Source organism: Mus caroli, chromosome 7 (genome assembly GCF_900094665.2).
Source record: "Mus caroli chromosome 7, CAROLI_EIJ_v1.1, whole genome shotgun sequence".
NCBI lineage: Eukaryota > Metazoa > Chordata > Mammalia > Rodentia > Muridae > Mus > Mus caroli.
Window position 1 is genome coordinate 75,738,230 of NC_034576.1, and position 19,753 is coordinate 75,757,982.

Consider the following 19,753-nt stretch of genomic DNA (forward strand, 5'->3'; position numbering starts at 1 on the left):
GAGAGACTGAGAGAAACTGAGAGGTTTTTTTAAAGAAAGATCTTCCAAGCTGCTCTCAAACTAACTGTGTGCCTAAGGATGACCTTGAAGGTCTGACCCTCTCACTCCTGCCTCCCAAGTGCTGGGTGACAAGCCTGTGCCTTTATACCTGGTGTATCCAGTGCTGGATTTGAACCCACAGCTTCACGCATGCTAAGTAAACTATCAACTAAGCCAAATCACCAGTCAAAATGCCACTTTTTGAAGGTTTGAAAGAAACACCAGCATTTAACAAATGGACTTCTATGTCCCATGAAAACTCAGAGCCATTGTTTGCCTGCATTAGGACTGGTTTTACCCCCAAATGGCTTCCCTGCTAAGATGAGCAGCCCGGAAAGCCAATCATGTGCGCACAAGGGGCCAGGAGTAGGGGTGGGTCCCACTTAAGAACGGGGCTTGGAAGGCCACTAATAGCCCAGGCAAAGAATGAGACTTGCCTGCAGCCTGAGAAAATACGTCAAAGCCATCACTGGCCAAGATACAATATTTCCTATTATTCTATGCTGGGTTTTACCTTTTTTCAGACAGTGTCTCACTGTATAGGCCAGGCTAGCTTGGAACCTGCCATGCAAACTCCAACCCATGATCTGGCGCCTCAGCCTCTCTGGGAACTCCAGGCACACTCCACCATTCTGAGCTCCAAAGCCTTTAAATATGAATCTCTGGAATGAGTCCCAAAATGTGAATTAATGCTTCAAAAAAAGATCCCATAGACCAGCACTTTTCCAGATATTAATGTGAACACAAATCACTTGAGAATCCACATTTCTAATGAACTACCTACTGTGTTGATCTTATCGAGTTTTCAGAAGCCAAGGCCTGATCGGTAGGCTCCAGTTGCTTTCTAACCTCACTCCATCCTCATGAATGTTGGTCCATATTTGATAGTGCTGAGAAATGAGTCTTAGTGGGGTTTGACTCTCCATCCTAGAAGAAGACAGAGTTATGAGTAAGAAGTGGTAGGGGTGGGATTTGAACCCAGGTCTCCCTTCACCATGGCCACAGCATCTCCAGCTGTTGTCCTCCAGTCTTTCTTCCTTTTCGCATCACTGTGGCAGAACACCTGACAGGAACAACATACATTAGAGAGGCTCAAGTTGAGAATGCAGGCCACCATGGCAGGAAGTCACAAAGGTCAGAGGTCAGAGGTCAGAGGCTGCCCTTTTACACCTCAGAGGTAGACTGTTGATGCTCAGCTGGCTCTCTTTTTTTTCCTCTTCTCTATGCAATCTGAGACCCCAGCCTATGGGACAGTGCCACCCTCATTCAGAAATGAGCCTTTCCACTTAGCCAATTTCTGCAAGCACACACACACACACACACAGAGAGAGAGAGAGAGAGAGAGAGAGAGAGAGAGAGAGAGAGAGAGAGCTGTGTCTCACTAATTCCCTGGGCCCTGGGTATGTCTTTAAATTGTTGACAATATACATTTTTCATACAATAAATTCTGATTATGGATTCTCTCCCTTTTCTCCTCCCAGTTCCTCCCCACCTCCCCTCTTATCTGTATCCACACCTTTTGTGCCTCTTGTTAGAAAACAAACAGGCATCCAAGGAATAATAATTAAATTAAGTAAGTAAATAAATAAACAAGTTGGCATATGACAAAACAACCACACAAGAAAAAGAGCCAAAGAAAAGGCACAAGAAACACACAGAGACGCAGAGACACACAAGTTCGCACATACAGGAATCCCATAAAAACTCCAAACCGGAAGCCATAAAATACATGCAAGGGACCTGTAAGTCAGAAAAAAAAAAATGTCCTAGGCTGGAGAGATGGCTCAGTGGTTAAGAACACTGACTGCTCTTCCAGAGGTCCTGAGTCAATTCCCAGCAACCACATGGTGGCTCACAACCATCTGTAATGGGATCTGACGCCCTCTTCTGGTATAGCTGAAGACAGTTATAGTATATTTATATATAATAAATAAATAAATAAATAAATCTTTTTTTAAAAAAAGTCCCAACTTAACAATAAGACACAGAATCTCCAATGATGCCACTGAGTTGGTTCTCTTGGCCGTCTACTGCTGGGCCTAGAGTCTGTTTCCTCAGTGAGATGCCCTTGGAGAACACTAACTTTTCATCTGTAAGTGGTTATCAGTTGGAGATGGCTTCTGAATTAGGGACCAATGTGTGCCCTTTCCTCTCCATCTGGTACAGACCTGGGCAGGCCCTGGGCATGCTGCTGTGGTCTCTGTGAGTTCATATGTGCACCAGCCCTGTTGGATCTAGAAGGCCTTCCTCGGTGTCCTCCACCCCCTCTGGCTTGTACACTCTTTCCTGGTGTGTCTTAATCCAACCAAGGTGCGAATCACAATGAGCTACTACATCTTGGTACAAAGACTGAAGCTCTAAGCCTGCTAACTTGGAAACCTGGTGTGAGAAAACCTGTGAGCTAGCCTCATTGAGCCATCGCCTCATGAAGGAATCTCCCAAGGAGAGTGACGTTCATGTATGCTGGTGGAAGTAATCCTACCCCTTGCTCTCAGAAGCTAGTTCAACCCCATGGCCTTGTTCAAGAAGCGGTGTCACAGGGTCTCTTTCATGAGGCAGTGAAGGAAGCAATATGTCGACAGTGGAGCAATCAAGAACACAGGACTTGCAGGATCATCCCTTCCTGGGTTCAAAACTCAGCTATGTAGTCAATAACGTCATTTCCAGGACTTATTTCAAAGAGACCATGCCAGGACCCTTGTTCAAGACAAGAAAAGGTAGGCTAGGTATAGCTCTGTAGAAAGCAATTATCCAACATGTGCAAGGCCCCAGGTTAGATTCCTCACACCACAGAAGAAAAAGAATTTTCTTTCTCTGTGTAGTAGTGTCTACCAAGTTCTTGGAGAATTTTCTTATTCACTTTACATCCTGCTCACTGCCCCCCTCCCGGTCATCCCCTCCCACAATCCTTCCCCTGTCCCCCTCCCCTTCTCCTCTGAGTGGGTGAGGACACCCCTGAGTATCCCCATACCCTGACACACCAAGTTTCTGTGGTGCTAGGTGTATACTCTCCCACTGAAGCCAGAAAGGCAGCCCAATTAGAATATATCCCATGGACAGGCAATAGCTTTCGGGATAGCCCTCCACCACACCCCCACATTCCAGTTGTTCTTCATGGGGTATTTTATATCTGCTAATTGGCATGTCCAGTCAGGTGAGTGCAGCATCGTACAAGTGACTCATTGTGCATGGCATTTGTGCTAGCTCATCCTCACTTGAGGCTCCACACGGGGCACAGGTGGCAGTGGATACAGAAGGGAGAGAAAAACCCCTTGCTTGGGAGATAGGGAGACAACAATGCCAGAAGACTGGGCTATGTGAGTCAATGCCCAATGCCAGCGGATGCACAATTGGGTCATGGACTGTACTGTCATGGGATGCAATCTGGATCGCTCCAGAACGTGGCTGTCTCCTTCCAGGTCTGTTTTCCTGGAGCTTTTGTGAGTCATCTGTATGGTAGCAAAGAGCCTACCCAAGAGGAGAGCCAACGCCGAGGAAACAGCCAAGGGCACACTCCTCCTCATATCCACACCTGCTCTGACTGAACCCCCAGAGCCCGGACAGCTCAGTTCAGACAGTGGACTTAGACTTACAGAGCCGTAGCAGCTGGACTGAAGGTGTGATTGACAGATGTGTGGTCCTGTGCTCACTGAGGGGTCTTGTTCAGAAGCTTGCAGCTGATCATGTCGAAATGGAGACCCATTTCTGTAGAAATACAGAAAAATGCAAGCTAATTATAAGGAAAGCGATATAGGAAAACAAAGTTTTGAAAGACCACTATATGTGAAAGCTGTGTGTTAAACATTTAAACTAATTTTCCTCCTCCCTCCCTCCCTCTCTCCCTCCCTCCCTTTATTCCTTTCTGCCTGTCTTTCTTTCTTTCTTTCTTTCTTTCTTTCTTTCTTTCTTTCTTTCTTTCTTTCTTTCTTTCTTTCTTTCTTTCTTTTTCTCTCTCTCTCTCTCTCTCTCTCTCTGTGTCTCTCTCTCTCTCTCTGTGTCTCTCTCTCTCTCTCTCTCTCTCTCTCTCTCTCTCTCTCTCTCTCNTCTCTCTCTCTCTCTCTCTCTCTCTCTCTCTCTCTCTCTTTCTCTCTTTCCTGGTTGGTGTAGAATTGGGTCCCCTGAAAGACTTCCCCTGTGGAGCTAGCTGACTATATGCACTGGCTTCTGGATATGGAACAATAGATTTGCTCAAAGTTGCCCTGTGTTGAAAGCAAGGGATAACCTGGATAAACTACCTGCTGGTACAACGTCCCATGTCACCTTTTCCTTGTGACTCCCTTGGCTCCTCTATGTGAGGAAACAGTTCAGAGGGCTAAGTGGTTTCTCAATGCCATTCAGTCAGGAATGGCTGTGGAACTTTCCAAACTTGGCTCTATGCAAGGTATGACCACCAGCAACCTGAACAGTCACCACACAGAAGCTTGTTACACACACAGCAATGAGGTTCTCAGTGATACATGCAAACTGTGGAGGGCAGGGGGGCCTCGGGGAGCCACCACTGCAACCCAGAGCACCTAACTGGGGAGAGGAGTAGCCCTGTAGGGGAGGACCCAAGTGGTGCTGTGTGAAGTCTCAGGCCTCTCTCCCCTGTACCAGCCAGCTGGCCGGCATTATGAAAAAGCCAAACATCCTGAGAAAGGAGGTAGAACACCCAGCCTGCTCCCCTTCTCCTGGGGAGTTGAGAGACTACAGGTTTCAGTTGCTCTGCAGGCCTCGTGCAATGATGGCGGCCCACAGAGCCCGGCTTTAGGGAGCCCAGCCTGACCCACCACAGCTTGGGTCTCACCACCTGGGCCCAGCTGGAGGGGCAGCTGCTTCCCCCACCAGGGATTAAATCCAAATCGCTTCCCACAGCCTTTCTTCAGATTCCTCACAGAGCTACTCTGGGAACAAAGGACTTGAAGAAAGGAGCATGGAATTTTTTTTTTTTTTTTTTTTTTTTTTTTTTTTTGGAAAGAGGGATCAAAGCTAGGGTCACATCTGTCACAGGAAACGTGGGAACAGCCTTCTGCCCTGAAAGGCCGAGTTTGAAGTTCCATGTTTGGAGCTGTGGGAATAGTTTCTGGTGTTGGCTACTGAAGTCACTGAGCCCAAGGCCCTGTTGTTCCCTAGGGCTGTGTTCATGGTCACCTGAAGAGGTGCAGATATTATCACTGGGATAGACTGGGAGGAGCAGGGACACTGGCTGCAATCAGAATGGAAAAAGTACAAAACATAAATAACATCAGGAATGGAAATAAGGCCATCAACTCTCTCTATCCCTGTTTCTTCCTTGTATCTATGCCGCCATCTTGGAAGCCTGGCTTTTTGTGCTCACCAGCTGATGAGGAAATGAGGTTGGAAGGATGAGGCCAAAGGTCACATGTCTCTGGGCCATGATGAAGCAGAGTCTCATAGACATATGAAAATACAGTCGAGTAGAACCCCGTATTTAGGGTTTGATGTTCCATGGCTACCACGTTGAAATTCTAAGTCATGTTCTCTTAACATTTTCATTGTAGTTACTCATTGCACCTGACACTGTGCCACGAACGGACATTTTCATGCAAGATATGAAGCAGTGATGGCTGTCTTTTCACTGGAAGAGTGAAGAACCAGTAGATTATCAGTCCACAAAGCTGGGTGCCTCCGCAGTCCAAATCTGGCACCAAAGATCTGGATGACTCCTGGAGAGCCATGGGTCTTCAGTTCATGTTGGAAAGCCAAGGGATCTGGATTCTGATGCTAATGAAGAATGGCAGCAGCAAAGGCAATAGGTATATGACCCTGCAAACAGAGTAGATGGAATTGCCAACCAGCCATAAAAGCAAGCAGGCAAAAAGCCAAAGCTTTCCCCCTTGGATCTGCTGATATCTGGGCTAGCACTAGAAGGTTCTGCTCCCATTTTTTGGTATGTCTTCCCATGTCTGGATGTTCTCCTTAATTGAATCCAGATCCAGTCAAGTAGATAGCCAGGATTGTTCATCATAGTCACCAATCATCAAATCACTCAAATGTTGCTGAGCCACACCCATCATACCTGCTGAGTAATACGCCAACCACTGAGATGAATTTTCCAAAAGAGAGATTGTTTAAGAGGTAGGAATATGTGGTGACAGGAGGACCCCAAAGGAAAAAGGATTGGGGGTATCTATGGACTGGAACTGGAGAGAGGTATTTGAATCAGACTGTATCTTCTGTTACCATGGTGACCCGCACATTACTCTCTGCAGCCAACAAAAAAAAAAAAAAATCAAAATACCAGGAACAGGTGATGTTCAGAATATTTATCTGGCAACTATGAACAGGTAGTTTATTCTGTTTCTGTTACTTTCAACACCAGACAACCTGATCAAATCTACTGTCCCACCACCAGAAAGTCACTTCACCTTGCCAGTCCCACAAGAGAAGTACCCCCAGTAACCAGCGAGAAGAACCAGGAATCTCTCTTTGATGAGTCTATGCCAAACTTATGACTAAAATTCTCAAGCAAACTTAGAGGCTGCCCAACTGTTCAGACTTCACATATGTCTCCAGTATTGAGAGCACTCTCCCTCCAGGGACTTCAACTTCCGGCTTGGAGAGTCCAGCTGTGTCTAAACACGGAACACTACTTTGTAGAGTCAGCTATTTCTGATCCTCTTATCCACCCACAAGAGACACATGCTCTGAGTTGGCTAAACTGGACCCATCTTCCAGAATTTCCATCACCAGGATTCGAGCCCAGTTGTGATCACCTTCTCTTCTCCTTACTACAGAAAGAAATTCAACTTTCAGTTTCTTAGGGGGAAAAAAACAATCTAGAAGAATCTTCTGAAAACTCTTCATGGGTGATTCCTGGTAGGTGATAGAACAAAGGAGTTTCCCTGGAGCAGAAGTTATTTTTAAAATAAAAATACATAAGGACATATATACAGAAAAATAGTTGCTAATGATTATGTTAAAACCATTACAGCATGTTGTCAGTTAACCACTGACTTAGGATTTCACACAAATAACATTGCCCTAACAACAAAAACAAAAGCAGCGAAGACAGAAAAGTGCGTGGGACATAATGCCAGTGACATTTCATCTCTCGGAGGAGTGCTCACATCTCACTTGTAGCTGTGCTCCCTGGAACCAGGGACCAGAGACCTTGGATAGGACCGGGACTTCCAGGTCTGAGTCACTGGGCTGTAGCTTCCCAGACACTTCGGCTGTCTGAGCCTCAGTTTTCCTCATTTTCTAAAAATACTCCTGCTAACTCATTTCCGTAGTTGGTAGAGCATCCTACCCAGCCAACACCATGGAATGAGCTCTGAAAACATCATTGGCACTGTATGAGATTATTAATAAAGTTCACTTATTAAAAATATGTGGGCATATGTGGCATCCTGCCAGACCTCAAGAAAACAACTGTGTACACAAGCAGACAAAGGGTACTCCCTCGACTCTGAGATACTCCCTTGGTTCTGAGATGTTCCCTTGACTCTGAGATGCTCCCTTGACTCTGAGGTGCTCCCTCAACTCGGGCCAGTGACCTTTTCTCATACATGTATTTTAACCTAAAATGCTGAGAGACAGGAAATCCTTACATTCTCACTTCACAAAAATGTAACCATGCTATTTTCCACTCTTCTCTTCTATTTATTCTCTTTTAACTTCATTCACCAATTCTCTTCCCTCTCCTCTTTGTTCTGAATGACCATCTTATTCTGCTTGCTCCGGTATTTATTCGTTTGTTTTAGCGTATTGTTAGTGTATACAAATATGAGTTGCTTTGCTTCTGAGAGTTTTCACTCTGTCCCTAAGACCTAGATACATTGCCTTTGATGATCTGGCCTGGCTCCTCACTAGCATCCATCATGGTGACCACGAAATTCTTTGTCTAGATGTCCAGATGTACGCTGGTTTCTCCTTGCGCTGCTTAGCTCCACAGAGGAAAACCTCTGGCCTATGGACATGTCTGTGGGAGGCTGTCTTAACTGTTAATTGATCCACGGCCCATTATGGGTGACACCATTCCCCATTCAAGGCTGTACTCTGGACAATTTTTTAAGTAGAAAAAGGTAACTGAGCGAGCAAGCAAGAAAGGATCCATTTATTCTCTCTCTGCTCTGGACTGTAGATGTGATGTTTTAAGTTCTGGCCTAGACCTCCTCACAATAATGGATTGTAACCTGGAATTGTAAACTGATTAAATCCATGACTCGCCTAACTTGCTTTTTGACGATGGATTTTATCACAGCAACTAAATTAAAGTAGAAAATCCCTATATGTTTGTATAAACAATTTTTGCCTTAGACTCTAATTTATGAGAGTTTAGCATTGTAGATATAGCCATTCTGATTTTTACTTTTAGTGTAAAACGTATTAAATCAAATGAAGACGTTGGACATTTTATTATAAAATGGGCTTTGTGCTAGGTGATTTTATCTAACAGTACACTAATGAGAGGTTCTGAGAACACTTAGGGTGGCTAGGCTAAGCCACAGTGGTTATGTAGGTCAAGGGATTAAAGGTATTTCCAACACACTATATTTTGAATTTAGCATGAGTTCACCGGGCAAAAACAACCTCATCGTAGTTAAGGAATTGCCTGTGTTCAGAGCATAATAGTCCTGGATCACCCTGATTTTATTTAATGCTGCATGCCTTTCTAATGGATATAAAGATTGATACAGTACATAAGAAGGGATATTTCATTTTCTAAACTTAATCTGGTTACTGTTGGCACCTTTTCATGTTGGGAATTGGTTCTAACGCTTTGTCCTAATTCAACTCCCAAAGCCATGCTTCCAGACCTAAGGGTCTCTGCACCCAACTTGCTTCGATTGGTAATAAAGAATTGCCATAGAGCCAATGGTTGGACAAGAAGACAGAAGCAAGACTTTTAGATTGTATGGGCAAGGGACTGGGGGACACACAGAGAATTACCATGATGGGGAAGCAGAAAGATGAAACTTAAAGGCCCACCAGCATGGAAGAATCCAGGAAAATGGCCCTAAGGATCACTTCCGCAGTTAGGTCTGGGGTAGTAGAGATGAAAAATCGATTTTAAAAGATGTTAACTCAGGATTACTGCAGTGGAGTGTTAGCTAGCCATGGGGAGGTTTAGAAGTGCCCAACCATTGAGCTAGTCAAGTCATATCAAAATTAGCTGGCATGTGTGTGTGTTTCATTTGTGAATCCAGAGAACTCTTGGGTGGGTGCAGTGTGCCCACGATCCACCAGGAGCCAAAGTAATTTAACTGATTCACTGCTACACCTTCATATGTTTATTACTTGAGGTAGTGAGAGTCTTCTAAATATTGTCCCATCAGGTCTTTTCCCATTGTATGGGAATTGCCATTTTTCCCCATGTTGTCTGGAGGGTTTTCTTGAATACCCTAGCCTAGATGTTAGGATTTCTCTCACTTTGTCCTCTAGCCTAGCTCTCCCACTCTGCCTTCTATTCTGGCTCTATCCATAATAACTAAACCAGACATCTTGCCCCTGCTTTGTGTTTGGCACTGCTCTTAGGGCCCTGCCTAGCAGTCTTACCACCCTCTATATTACAGCGACCTCCATCATGGTAAGTATTCTACTCCAGTAAGAAAAACTATGTAATTCCAACTCTCCTAATGTCCTATATGTGAATTCAAAGCTCCTCATGGGCCCAATCTCAGTTCTGCCTTGCACAAGTGGCTCACTCTTTGAAGATACTCTTGTCCCTCTGCCATCAGTGGTAATTGGGAGAGCTGTCTCCTGTTGGTTTTATATTTGAAATTTTGGAATGTTTTATTTGTTTGCTTTTTCACTCAATATACCACCAATATTTGCACGTTTCAAAAAGTATGGCTTGTATGGTGCAAGACCAGAATTTTTGGGTGGCACACAATGTTGCAATGATTACAGTCATAATCACAGAATGATATATAGCTAAGCAAAAAACACTTATCCCTGTTTTATAGGTCAGGGAGCCAAGCCTTTGACAATGTGGAAGTGTTTAGCATGTGTTAAAAGTAGGACATTATACCCATTAGTAATTCTTATCTCTCAACAATGAAAATTATCTTTGCATCAGATGAAGACCATTACAGGAAGACACAACCAATCAAAAGTAGAGTTGTGGAGCCTAGTCCCAGAGGAAACAACTACAAAACACTCCTGCACCTAAAACTCAGGGGACATTTCAGAAGGGGGGTGTGGTGGAAGGATTTTTAAGAACCAGAGGGAGTCTGCTGTGAGATTGTGTCTCCCAGGAATGTCAAAAATTACACCCATAAGATGTCACCAATACAACTGCCTACACATAAACTCTACAAGGACAATAGCAATAGACATGCTAAAGTAGAGGAGGAAGTGCCTATGAGGCTCCAACCCTACACAAAGAACTACAGGCCACTGAGGGATGCCGAGAGTGGGAGAAATAGTCTTACTCAGGGAAGAGCACACCACCTGGTTATCCAATACCGAATGGTCAGCCCTGAAAGCACAGACATACACATAATGTTATACAGGCTGAGCAGGGTGTGTTTATGTATATAAGACATGCATGGATGTATATCACCTCTCCTCTCCACCCTCTGACCTATCCTCTCTCTTTCCCCAGCATGAGATAGGTTAACCTAGCCTGGCCTTGGACTCTTCGATTCTCTTGCCTCCTCTTCCTCCTCCTCCTCCTCCTCCTCCCCTTCCTCCTCCTCCTGAATATGGGGGACTATGTACATGCACTTAGTCTCCTTTTCATTTCTCCTTTCCAACCTCTTAGTAGTCTTTTGTTCCTCCATTTTCTCCCTTTATAATCCACAGTCACCTACTTTAGTTAGAGTCTAATGCAATTCAAACTAGAGACTCTCTTCTTCGTAAACAGTAATTGGGACAAAATCTGTCCTGCTTGCTATGTTTCTGGTTTTGTTTTTTTCACTTTTTTTATTTTGAGATTATGATATAATTACATCACTTCTTCCCTTTCATTCAAAACTCTCCCTTATTCTCCTCTGTTCTCTCTTTCAAATTCATGGTCTCTTTTTTCATTAATTGTTGTTACACACACACACACACACACTTTACAGCATTGCTCACTCTTGAGCAAAACCTACACCTGGGACCTGTGGTCACCCTAAGGGGCAAGCTAGTTCAGGAAGAAGCCAGCTAACCTGTGGTGAGGTCTTTCAACAGAGCATTGGCAAGTCCTTTGGGCCATGTGGATTTGGCCATCGTTAGGTAATTGACGCCGAACAACACAATCAACAAGAGCCAAGCCTAGAGTTAAACACGTATTTGTTTCACCACAAAGCCTAAATTCAGCCCATGCTTTTGGGGTTTGCAATTTGCTGTGTGTCGATTTGAAATGAGCCCTATAGGAGACCTGTGAGTGGAAAAGCTCCTCCCGCTGAGCCTACCCACCCATCCCCAACATCAAGGTTCCCATCAAACCCTGGGAATAATAAGAACTCCCTCTAGAAACATCGATAGAAATTTGCCGCAACTTGGGCAATTAACTGTTAATTGAGGGCATAAGAATATGCAAAGACTATTTGCTTCTTAATGGGGCTGTAACTTGGCAGGAAGTCTAAACATTTTTTCTCCAACATGGAAACTCCCAGAAGTTTCTAGAAGCCTTCTATATCATCCCCACCACTCTGAGATACATAGAACTCGCTAAGTAAGTTCTAGAGATGAGAAGCTAGCCAGGAGGCTCTATGCTGCAAGCCACAGCCTTTAGCAGAAAGAGACATTAACACTCTGTTCTGTGGCAGAACACGGGTTGTAAGAGGACGTTCCCCTCAGAGGCTAATTGAGATAATTATAGTTTGCCTCCCAAGGACTCTCCCTGAGGATCTGGCTGCCTTCGGTTGTCTCATTACTGCTATTCTTCTAAATTACTGGGCAGGGCAGGATCGCATGGCACAGTGTGCTTCGGGGAATGCAAGGGAAGGATGGTAGACTCTCCATCCACAGAAAAGATTACTGTACAGGGCAGGCTGCACCTATGCTTGGCTGAACTGATCGGAAATTCAAGCAAGTGTCTTAATTGCTTTGTGCTGAGGGTCAGCTTTTCCAAAATCCAGATGTACTATGCCATTCTTAAGATGCCAAATTCTGCTTCAAAACAGATGGGGTTCTAGACTAGTGGCTCTCCTGAGTCAGCACCTTCAAGGGGTCAGTGATATCACCAGTGGGTCTAAGTCCTGATCCCATCATTCTGAGATGATGTGTGATACAGGTTAACTTCTTTTCTTTAGGTTCTTGGGGCTGGATTCTATAACATAGGATAACAGAAATGCCTGTCACATGTAGTCATGGGGACCAGTTGAATTCACACATGTGCCTGCACAGAACACAGGCTGGCCCTGTGGTCTGCTCTGCAGTATTGGCTCCTACCAGTGCATTCGGGGTCAGGCTGCAAGTCTTTCTGAGCTGGGCTCTGGCCAATGGCAAACAGTCTCAATAACCCCCTCTTACAGTTTGATTTCCCACAGTTTTAGCTATGCTCAGTCAACTGTGGTCTGAATACATTAAGTGGAAAATTCCAGAAATTAATAATTTATAGGTTTTAAATTGCATGCCATTCTGAGTGCCAGGGTGAGATCTCACGACATCCAGCTGTGTCTCATCTGGAATGCGAATGAGCCCATTTTCCAGCATATCCTGGCAGTATCTGCTACTCACCCATCAGAGGCTCAGTCATCTCATTTATCAGATCAGCTGCAGAAGTACCAGTGTGTCTATGCAAGGTTCGGTATGAGCTACAATTTGAGGCATCTATTGTATATAGGGATGCTAACATATGAGTTGAATCTCCCTAATCCAAAAAAACATGTAATGCAAAATATCCCAAACTCCAAAATGTTTTGATTGCAAACATAATATCACTGGTGGAAAGTGCTGCAATCAACCTTACATGGCAGGTCACACAGTCCAAATACAGTCACACTAAGAAATAATTTATTATGTTAAGCTACAGGTACAAGGTATTCATGACCAGTGATTCAACCTGATGCTTAGCTCTGTGTCACAATCGCAAAGTATCTTATTATGCAAATGTAAATATTCAGAATCTGAAAAGGAATTGAAATGAGAAGCATGCCTGGCCCTAAGCATTTGGGAGAAGAGACACTTAGCCCACATTACAAATGATGGCAGCAGTTAGCACATAGAAAGATTACAGCCAACAGTAAAGTACAAAACAGAGAATGGAGAAGATAATGGATTACAGAGGATCTAACTTGGATCTGTCACACATCAGCTGGGGGATCTTGCCTCACATAGCTCCCCTTTGTTTGCTACCATTTCCCATATGAAAACAGTAACATCAGGATATACTATTTCTTAATCCTCATTCTTCTGTCTTATGGCATCAAACCAGTGCCTGGGCCAGACAGATCTGTCTTGAAAAGTCAGCTCTTACAGTCTTTACATGTGTGTCACTTACATGAATATTGAAAAGAAACTGTCTTGAATAAAGACAAAATGGCAAAGTCTAGAAAAGAGACCCCCAGGAACTCCCTTTTCTGATGCCTGAGAGTATTTCTGAGGTTGGAACTGGGGAGAGGATGGCAGTGAATTCCTCAGGCTAATAAAACATAAAGATAGAAGAGGCATTTTCCAGGAGACATTTCCATCATGTGAGATTGCAAGGTGTTCAGGATCACCGGTTCTTCCGTATTCTGTCAGAAGCTGCAAGTGGCTGCAAAATCCTGTCCTTTGTTATCTTTGAAAAAGAATGAATGGTTGAAAGCCACTCATGGGTACTCAGCTCCAGAGAACTCAGTGGTAAAGGACTCTGGTCCTTTACAACAATAATGACATCATTAGACTCTATGCAGCTCTCCCTCAGCAGCCTAGAAGAAAGAATCAAAGTGGAGAAGACCAATGTCAAAGCCAAGACTGACTCAGGGAGTCAGCTCCCAAGCCACCTGGGATACAGGCAGCTTGAGCTCAAGGGCAAGTTCAAGACTGTTCAGACTCCAGATAAATCTGCATTCTACTTTCCAGTTTAGAGAGAGAGAGAGAGAGAGAGAGAGAGAGAGAGAGAGAGAGAGAGAGCACTCTACTCACTCTAATCACCTTATCACCTTACAGAGAGGTAAGTCTTTTTTTGGATGGGCATGGCAAGTTCTGAGCCTCTACTGTCTACAAGGTATAGATCTTTGGGTCTGAGCCATCAAAACCTGCAACAATACTGGTAGAAACTACAAATAACTTGCCCTAAATCCCTGTGAGGGTTTAAATGAGAATGGCTCCTATCAGGTCATATGTTTGAATGCTTGGTCCCCAGTTAGTGAAACTGCTTGAGAAGGTTGAGGACGTGTGGCTTTTTTAGAGTAGGTGTGACCTTGTTTGAGGAGGTGTGTAAGAGAAAGAGCCTTTATTGGACTAAAGGCGGGGGATGTTGAGGTACGCTGTATGAATTGTGTCTCTGTCCTTCTTCACCTACCTAAGGCATTCTTTGATTAGCTTTAATAACAAATCTGACGGCCAATTATCTGGGAGGGAAGTGGAAAGTGGGAGAGAGAAAGGAACTCTGGGGAGGAAAAGGAGAAAGGTTTTTCACCAGGAGCCATGAGAGGAGACAGGCCTGATCACAGGCCTGGGAGGTATAGCTTAGCCATGTGTCTGGATGGGCCTAGGCAGTTACGTTAACTTAGATGAGCTGCTTAGGAGTCTGCCCAGCTAAGGTCTAAGGCTTTGAAATATTGAAAGGTCTCTGGGTGTGGTTATTTAGGGCAGATCTGGTTAAGGAGTAATTGCCACCTTACTAGTATCCAGCACTTATTAATACAAACATCATGTGGATAATTTTCATCTACAGAGGTATGTCACTGGGGGATGAGTTTTGGGATTTCAAATGCCCACCCTAGACCCAATGTCTCTGTCTCTGTCTCTCTGTGTCTACTGCCTGTGGATCAGAATGTAAAGCTCTAAGATACTGCTATAATGCCATGCCTGTCTGCTCCTCCACCCCCTCCCCAAACCCACCCCCATCCTCACCTCCACCCCTACAAAACTGTAAGCAAGCCCTCAATTAAACCCTTTCCTTTATAGGAGTTGTGTTAGTTATGGTGTCTTTTCACAGAGAGAGAACAGTAACTTAGACAATCACCCATGGCAGGGATGGGACTTTCCAAGTTGGTACAGCTCAACTAGTTCTACCCTGCTTACCCAAGATATAAGATACAATTTGATAAACGCATGAAACTCAAGAAGAATGAAGACCAAAGTGTGGACACTGTGCACCTTCTTAGAATTGGGAACAAAACACCCAGGGAAGGAGTTACATTTTGGGTTTTTTTTTCCCCCTACATTTTACTCCTACCTCTTCCTCAAACTCCTCCCCACCCTAACATACAACAGCGCCCTCTCACCGGGGATAGTCCAGCTGCCTCCAATTAGCTGTCTGTTCTATTCATTCCTCTGTGATTCCAATTCTCCCTGATCCAACAGAGAGTGAGGTCGCTGGACTACAGCTCTGCCCCTGTCATTCCCCTGAAGTTCTTCTGCAGCTCAGAGCTGGGTCACAAATGGCTTGGATAATGACCTCTTGGGTCTCATCACCAGATACTCTCCCATTTGGTTCCTGATTCAAATAGAATGGGTTTTTTGCAGGGCCTTTAATGACTACAAGCCTTCCTTGTCTCCAGTGTTTGCAGATTGTTCACTCGCTCCTTCTAGAGCCATCTAGTTAGCCTCCTGGGAATGTCTAGCCATCTCTCCAGTTTCCATGTACAGGTATTCCTTGGAGAATTCCCTGCCCTGCCATCCCATCTTTGCTCAATTCTTGGAATAGTAATGTTCTCTCGGCATCTTCTTTCATTGTCTATGGCACTAATGATAGCTTCAAATGCTACATCTGGCTCATTTTTAAGTCTCCACCAGTGGACATGAAGCTACTAGAATGTTAACTCCTCCCCTTTATTGCCTCTGTGTAGTGCACAGCTAGACACATGCAAGGTAAGGACCAGTGAATGTGTGATCCTGTGTGAATCAAAACTGTATTTTGATTTTAAATTGTCTCTAAAGCCTGCCTGTAAACATTTTTATCTTATCTAAATAGCTTCCAGGTATGGGAGTGTTTGCCATTGATCTAAGGCTGTCAGTTATAGCAGTATGTTATATCAACAGAGGAGATTTCAAAAAATTCTCCCAACAGCTTGGTCTAAATGAGACCTGGCCTTTGTAAATACTTTCCCTCACTAATTCTACTGTATGTCTAGGGTGATGTAAAAGTGTAGCCTAGGTCTATTTGGAATTCTGCACTCAGGAAACAAAGCCCTTCTGTCCAAGAAGCCCATTTTCTTTGGAAGAAAAATCCAGCTTCCATGTGATAGAGGGCAAGAAAACTTGAATCCATATTCAAACATGGGACAAACAAGATGTAGCCTCCTTGTTGAGGTCCTCACCAACAGAGAAAGTAGAAAGCCTAGATCTGGAAACAGGTTGACCATGGAGCAGGTGGGGCTCAGGGACCTTGGAAGCCTACTGCATATAGTTGTACAGAATACGTCTGAAACAGTAAGTCCCGGTACCAGATTCGATTGTTCATAAGTGCTGGGGTTCTGAAGATCTACCTGGTGCACCCTGTTTTGGCTCAGGCACAAGATGTATCTGACAGGTCAGCCTGAAATTTTTCAGGGTCTTAGGACTGCTGAATCTGAGACTAGTGAAGACCAGAGAAATTCCTAAATTTCAAGGTTCATCTATATGTTGTTGTTGTTGTTGTTGTTGTTGTTGTTGTTGTTACTATTGTTGTTTAAAGCGGGATATCATATAATCCAGATAGGATATCATGTAGCTTAGGCTAGTTGGGGACTTGCTACATAGCAAGTTCAAGGTGTATGTCACATCTGGTTTTATGTGGCACTGGATTAAAACCCAGGACTCTGTGTTTATTAATCCACTCCTCCACCTGAGCAACATCCTCAGGCTCCCATTTTGAATTGGATGCTCAGAGAGAAAACTCTTAGTTTATAAAAAAATCTACATATACACAAAGTACTATTGATGAGACTAGCCTCCTCTATCTGCCGCCATCCTGACATCGTGTACCACTCTGAATTATAAGTTTGTATTTTTCTTTGAGATTTCATCTTATACCAGACAGAATGGCCACAGTCAATAAGGCAAATGACACCTCATGCTGCTGAGAATGTTGAGTAAGGGAGGTGGGGAGTCTTGTACAGGCACTATGGAAAACAGTTCTCAGGAAGCTGGGGAGAGATCTGGCTCAAGATCCAGCCATACTACTCTTGGGCATCTACCCAAAGGACCTACATCCAACTGTAGAGACACTTGCTCAACCATATCCATTGCTGCTTGTTTGCCTTATTTAATTAGTTAGTTATTTTTAGTGATGAAATTTTTATTGACTATTTTATTTATTTACATTTCAAAAGTTATTCCCCTTCCCAGTTAAACCCCCTACCACCTCCCCTGTTCCCCCTGCTTCTATGAGGGTTTTCCACCTACCCACCTCAGCGCTGGGTCATCGAGCCTCCACAGGACCAATGGGCTCCCCTTTCATTGATGCTAGATAAGGCCATCCTCTGCTACATATGCAGCTAGAGCCATTGGTCCTCTCATGTGTACTTTTTGGTTGGTGGTTTAGTCCCTGGAGCTTTGGTGGCCTGGTTGGTTGATATTGTTGTTCTTCCTATGAAGTTGCAAACCCCTTCAGATCCTTCAGTCCTTCCTCTAACTCTTCCATTGGGGTCCCCATGCTTAGTACAATGTTTGGCTATGTGCATTCGCATCTGTATTGGTCATGCTCTGTCACAGCCTCTCAGGGGACAACTATACCAGGCTCCTGTCAGCAAGCACTTCTTGACATCAACAATAGTGTCTGGGTTTGGTGTCTGCATGTGGGATGGACCCCTAGGTGGGGCAGTCTCTGGATCCACTTTCTTCAGTCTCTGGCTCACTCTTTGTCCCAATATTTCCTTTTGACAGGAGCAATTCTGGATTAATATTTCTGAGCTGGTTAGAAACAGCCTAGATGTCCATCAACAGCTGAATGGATAATGAAAATGTGGTCCATTTACACAATGGAACATTAGTCACCTGTTTTTAAAGCATTAGTAAATTCACAGATGAATAAATGGCTCTAGAGTGAAAAAAAATCATCCGCAGTGAGGGAACCTAGACCCAGAAAGATATTATCTTATATGTGTATGTTAGCTGTTAAGCTAAAGAAGCAGGTTATAATCTGTATAACCATAGAGGTTGTGTATAGAGTATGGAACTAGGAGGGAGGGAAGGTTCTCTCAAGGAAGGGGAAATAAATCTATAGTTAAAATGAAACGGGGAGACAGGAATGGAAGGACTAAATGGGGAGGAGGAGTAAAGAAAGAGTAAGGAAGGGAATGCAGGGGCAGAGAGCTGACACTAAGGGCCATTTGAAGGGTTGTACAGAAATCAAATAATGGGGGAGACAATGCCCTTGCTGGGCATCTTTCACCATCAAGTGAAATATCCAGTGCGAGGAATAAGTTGCTTCTATTGTTGTTGGCCAGAGGAAAACCCCAAATAACTCAGATTCTTGCCAAAGCTATCGCTCTCCACAAACTAATGATAAAGCCCTGTTGCTGCAGACAACACTTACATATCCCATTGGATACAGAGAAGACAAACTGGTACTTAGCTAGAGCCTTCAGCCCTACTGACTAGTGTGCAGGCACGCTGCTCACTATTAGAGAAAAAAGACAAAGACCAACCCAGCTACAAACTCTGCAATCTACAATATGGCTTGTCCATGTGATGTGCTGGTACAATACTGGCACAAATGGTGTGGGGGTAACCAACTGCTCTCTGATCAGACTGAAGGCCCGCTCACATGAGATGGAACCCATGCCTGACACTGCTCAAATGGATAAGAAGCTGAGACTGGCCGGGTGGTGGTGGCACATGCCTTTAATCCCAGCACTTGGGAGGCAGAGGCAGGCAGATTTCTGAGTTCGAGGCCAGTCTGGTCTATAAAGTGAGTTCTAGATTCTCAAAAAACAAACAAACAAACAAACAAAAAAACAACCCGAGACTGCATAGCCATGGACCAATGGGAAAACCAAAAACTACGGTTTGGCTAAAAGAATTTAGCAATAAAATGACTCCTAATGACATTCTGCTATACTTGTAGAGCAGTGTCTCACTTATCCATCATCAGGGAAGCTTCCTCCGGCAGTAGATGATAACTAGTACAGAGACCTACAGCTAGAGAATGTGCAAAGAGTGAGAGACTTTGAAACACTCAGTCCTAAGTGGGATGTTTTCATCAAACCCTTCCCTGTAGTGCTTTGGGAGCTATGTGGAAGAGGAGGCAGGAACATTGTAAGAGCCAGAGAGGATGGGAGAAATCAGAGAAACAGTGTCTTCCAAGCACAGCAGGACTGATGTACACATGAATTGACAAAGACTGTGGCAGCAACACACAGGGCCTGCACAGGTTCAGGCCAGATGGGGTCCCAGTGCTAAGAGGGAAAAGTGGACATGATCTCTCATCCATTACCAACAAACTATCCCCAACTGACAACTCCCTGCAAAGGAAAAATTAATATCCTCTAGTGGAGTTGCACTGGGTATACTAATTACACTTAAGGTCCATGTCCAGGGCCAACAAAAAACTAACTCAGTAGTTGTTTTTGTAAACTTTGTGTCTCAAATTGCTTTGTTTGGGTCATTTTTTTTAATCTTACTGGTCTTTTGCTTGTGTGTTATAGTTTCTGATTTTGTGTTTTATGGTGTGTGTGTGTGTGTGTGTGTGTGTGTGTGTGTGTGT

The 19,753-nt window shown here is 44.2% G+C and overlaps 1 long non-coding RNA gene across 1 annotated transcript in view; it reads right to left on the bottom strand.

Annotated features, from left to right (window-relative positions):
- The window catches only part of LOC115031542, a 129,197-nt gene that overhangs the window by 95,735 nt on the left and 13,709 nt on the right, over window positions 1-19,753 (bottom strand). The window contains exon 2 of the long non-coding RNA XR_003837200.1: window positions 3,633-3,744. This is a non-coding gene — a long non-coding RNA (uncharacterized LOC115031542). The remainder of the gene's footprint in view (window positions 1-3,632; window positions 3,745-19,753) is intronic.